The sequence below is a fragment of the Pseudophryne corroboree genome, chromosome 3 (assembly GCF_028390025.1).
Source record: "Pseudophryne corroboree isolate aPseCor3 chromosome 3, aPseCor3.hap2, whole genome shotgun sequence".
Lineage (NCBI taxonomy): Eukaryota > Metazoa > Chordata > Amphibia > Anura > Myobatrachidae > Pseudophryne > Pseudophryne corroboree.
Window position 1 is genome coordinate 327,937,959 of NC_086446.1, and position 4,893 is coordinate 327,942,851.

General features: G+C 42.7%; 2 long non-coding RNA genes across 2 annotated transcripts; one reads left to right on the forward strand and one right to left on the reverse strand.

Moving 5' to 3' along the window:
- Positions 1–671: 671 nt before the first annotated feature.
- LOC135057751 (uncharacterized) lies at positions 672–1,150 on the reverse strand. Its single transcript, XR_010244340.1, has 2 exons — positions 1,061–1,150; positions 672–951 (listed from the first exon to the last, which is right to left on the reverse strand). It is a non-coding gene; the product is annotated as an uncharacterized LOC135057751 (long non-coding RNA).
- On the forward strand, positions 863–2,492 carry LOC135057752 (uncharacterized). Its single transcript, XR_010244341.1, has 3 exons — positions 863–925; positions 1,001–1,213; positions 1,830–2,492. It is a non-coding gene; the product is annotated as an uncharacterized LOC135057752 (long non-coding RNA).
- Positions 2,493–4,893: the final 2,401 nt, after the last annotated feature.

Sequence of the window (4,893 nt, forward strand, 5' to 3'; positions counted from 1 at the left end):
TCCCGCAGGAAGTCTGTCCTGTGGGGTCAAGTCATACTTGCTGTGAATAGTGAGGGTGTGGTGAGGCGGACTGAGGACACGTGCCGCAAGCGATTTTATGATATTAAGCGGCGTGTCAAGGCCAAGATGGCCAAAGAGGCCAAATCGGCACGTAAAACCGGAGGTGGGCCACCTTTCCGTGCAAGCTATCGGGACTGGGAGGAGCCTGTGCGGGCATTGATTCCTGCCGAAGTGGTGTCTGCTACTCATGTCCGGGATTCGGACCGACCCACGCAGGATGGTAAGTTTGATTTGTTAGATTGTTTAAAAAATGTCCACTAAATGTTGAAAATGTCATTTTTAAAGTGTAAAGTTTGTTTTTTTAGAAAAAAACATAATGCAGGCCTATGCTCCCTTAAGGTGTGTTTGTGTTTAGAATGTGCTTTTTTCACCTTGCCTAGCCTATTTATTCAATTATTTTTAGTGCTAAAACATGTGCACTGTTTTTTATAAATTAAAGCGTTTTTTTTTTTTGTTTTTTTTGGCGATAATGCTTGAACATCTGTGTTGTCTGCTTTAAGAAAAATGTTTTTTTTTTTTATAAAAAAAGAAAAGCGGTGCAATTTTTGACACATTACATTATTTAAACATTTGCAAGTAGTCAATCTCTGCAATATATGAGTCAAAAATCAAAAAATTAACATATTTATTGTGTGCCACATCATGGACATTTGGATATTCTACTCAAAAGCATGAAGCTAGAAGCTCTTAAGCGTACAAAATGTGTTTAAACAATACCTAATAGATGGTTACAGTACAATAATGCTTTGCAGTGGTTGTTTTTACACAAAGCATGGTAATAATGTTTGGCTCCCTTTTTCAACAGTCACACAGACCAGCCGCCCAGACAGGCCACAGACAAGTCAGGATGAGGCTGGGATTGCAGGTAAGTCTTCACTGTAGTCACATATTCTGAAAACACATAGAAGTACAAAAAATTAATTTTATAATTTGCACATAGGTTCTGCTTCTGGAAGCCGAGCTCATGTAAGGCGCCCATCACAGGGCTTGGGCCACTTACCCAGGAGGCCAAGCAAGACACGGCGTCTTGGCTCGGATTCTGCGGCTCCATCATCCCCACCCAGGCGAAGACTTTCGGCAGTGTCACCCCAGCCACCACTGGCACTATTGGCGAGTTCTCAGAGTGATGAGCCCCGATCACCTCAGTTATCTGGTGAGTAAAATCAGAAATAAAACACATAAGCAATAATATACACAGTACAGTTAATATGTTGTTTGTTGGTTTGGAGTTTACATGTTTTCCCGAACAAGCAATGTGTTGTTCCGTCTTCAATTGCTAAAGGTGCTTTAAAAATATTATATAAGGTCTTAGTGGATGTTCTCGACAACATCTTTTGTATAAAAGTTCATATTTTTATTAAAATTAAGCACACACACGTGCACATTTATTAAAAATAGTAAGACAATTAATTTTTAAAATAAATTATAAATAAAAATTTAGTGTTCACACCTCGCACCTGTCCAGTATGTAGATGGCTTACTTGCTCGGCTCCTCTGGACTAGACAGGTAAGTAGTCTATATCGTGGTCAGGGGAGGGAATCTAACAGTGTAATGCTGTGGAGGGGAGTTAGTTAGGTGAGGATTATGCAAATCTGTCTATGTTTGCGGCTGTGTTGGTATATATTTTTTAATAGCTTAAAAATATTAAAAGTTGTTAAAATCAAGTGTAAAACAATCAAAAATGGAGTATTAGGAATGTAGTAATGTGTAGCATTAGCCTTGTTTAAATAAAAAACATAAAACATTGCATGTTGCCCACCCCATACAGAGCACAGCATGATGGCCGACGTGGACCAGCAGGGCCAAGACCAACAGCAAACCATCACACTGCAACTTACACCTGTTGAGCCAAGCCAGCCAATACAGTTGCAGGATATACCCCAAGCATCCATCAGTCCCCAACTGGCACAAGCTCCGCCCCCAAGCCAAATTCCAGATGATTTTTGGGCCAGTTGGACAAGCCAACAGGCCCAAAGCAATGCCAGCCTGACCAAACATACACAACACCTTGCCAGTCTGCCCCATCATCTACCGCGTATTAGTCGCAACTCGGGCAGACTGATAGTACAAGTTGGGCGAATGGCTACCTCAATGGAGCAAATTAGGGCTGACAACAGCCAAATGCTTGCACATTTATCCCGAATCATAGATGAGCAACAGCGCCATCAGCAGGCCCTCGTTCAGCTCATTCAACACAATCAAGTGGTGAATGAGACCTTATCCAGGATTGTAGCCAGCCACACTGCTACTAACACTCAGCTGATTGCCAGCCTAAATAATTTAAGCAGCAATATTTCTTTGATGGGAGCTCAGCAAGTAACCTCCAGCTCGGGGACCACGACCCCTATCCAAACGCCAGTAACCTCCCCTGTTTGGCGTTCCTCAAGAGCACGTGCCAGTGATCCAGCACCCAGCACACACAAGCGCAAAAAGTAACAACAATGTTAATTAACAAATAAAATTTGGTATTTGACAAACACACAACTTCCTGTGTCCGTCTCCAACATTGTCGAAGCAGCTCGGTATGTATGTATGTTTTTCATGGGAAATGACTGAAAATGTTTTTTTAGCATAAACTAAGCACAATGTACACTCCACTCTAAACAACAAACAGTAAGTTACAAAAAACACAATAGAAAGTAGTGCAAAGTGTTTAGTCAAGGATAATTACAGCCTAATAAAACTGACCTGTAAAATATCGCTGGATCACTTCTTGCCGTACCTGCCTCCCTACATTTGTACTCACACTGTCACCAGATGGATCTAACTCCTCTGCTTGCTGACTGCTTTCTCCCTCATCATGTGCAAGATGTTGACTTAAACACAGATTATGGATAAAACAGCAGCAGAACACAATTCTAGTCACCTTTGAGGGACTATACAACAAAAGGCCGGCAGATTTATCCAGACACCGAAACCGTGACTTCAGCACACCAAAACATCTTTCTATCACATTCCGCGTAACCTTATGTGCATGATTGTAACTGTGTTCAGCAGGAGAATCAGGTTGGGACAATGGAGTAAGGAGCCAAGAGTAGCAGCCGTAACCACCATCACCTGAAAAACAGATATAGTCAACATTAGTACATATGTAAGATTATTCTTTCACCTCATCCAAACTCTAGTTTGTGGTTAAAAGACATACACACAAAACATTTAAAACATACCCAACAGCCAGCCATCAGGCATTTGTCCGTCCTCAAATTTATCAAAGAGCGATGACTGACTGAGGATGAAGGAGTCATGGCAGCCACCAGGGTAACCTGCAACAACACTCATAATTTTTATGTTTGCATCACAGACCACCTGGACATTAGTTGATTGTGCCAGATGCCTATTAGTATATATATATTGGCGTCCCTTAGGTGATCTCAGCTGAACGTGTGTGCAATCTATGGCCCCCAGCACATTGGGCATGCCAGCAAGCTCATAGAAAGCTACCCTGACAGCACTCCACTCCGACTCCTCGGTAGGGAAGCAGATTGAGGCTTTAATGTGTGGCTCCAACACATCCAAAACCTGAGTGGACATTCAAGAAGCTAAGGTGAGTGTCATGTTAGGTATTCTCTACAATACTGTGTTGTTTCAACTTCCAGAAGCAACACTTAGACATAACCGCATATGTATTTTTAGACTCACCTGCATCAAATATCTTGAAAAGGTGGGCTGTGAGATACCAATGACGTCGCCTGCCACAGCCTGGAAGCTCCCAGTAGCCATAAAGTGTAACACAGCCAGGAGTTTGTGTAGGCCTGAGACAGAGCGAGAGCGTGCTGTCTCAGGGTCTATGCCCAGTTTGACAAGGTCATACAGGTGGAAAATGTTGTTTCTATTTAGGCGGAACATCTGTATGACCCTATCATCGGACAATGCATTTAAGTTTAAACGCCCTCTAAAAAAACGAGGCTGGCGCAGCCTCCGCGGTACCTGGACAACCTGTTGACCATGTTCACTTACCTGGGCCTGATTCCTGGAAGCCTCATGGAGCAGTCTAAGGTATCCCACAGCAAACAAAAAACCATTGCCACACACCACAGCCGCCATTTCAGAGTGAGAGAAGTTCAGAATGTGCCTGAAACACTTTTATAGGGCCAAACATTCAGGTGTGAGTAATGGATAATTGAGTACACATGTAAACGCGGTTTTCAAAGGCTGGCGCGTTTTTTTTTAGGAAAAAATTACGAATTGTAATTTTTCGCGGCCGCGAATGCATTTTTGCGGCAGCAATTACAATTACGAATGGTTAGTAAATGACCGAGATTCATATCTAAACAGGCGTAATTTGACCGATGGTGTATTCATTCGTAATTTTTTTGTTGGACTTGCAAAAAATTACGAATGCCCTCATCACTGCCGTGATTATTGCTTAGTAAATTACCGAGATGACACTTTGATGAAAAAACGGCATCTCGGTCAAAATCGGGAGCTTAGTAAATTTACCCCCTGGAGAGAGAATAACATGTTCCTTTCCTGGCTCAGCCTCAGGAGAAGGTTGATAGGCCCTCGCCCTCAGAGGTTCTGCAGCTTCTGACTGTGGCCCGCCCCTCCCTGGTTGCTCTCTGTCAGGACAGAGGGGGGTTTGCATGGCAGGACTTGCATCACACTCCTGTCCAAACCTTTTGTTCATCTTATCACCTGGCACTTGTAAATGGGAATTCTCATTCTGATTACATACAATTTCAGGCTTTTTACATACATCAGTGCCTATGTCAGGCACAGTCATTCCTGACACTGATAAGTTTTCTACTTTCATTGCTAAGTTGAAAGGAAACAGTCTCTTATCAGCAGAAATACTTTCTGATTCCTTTCCAAGGGTTAATGTGCAGCCCTTC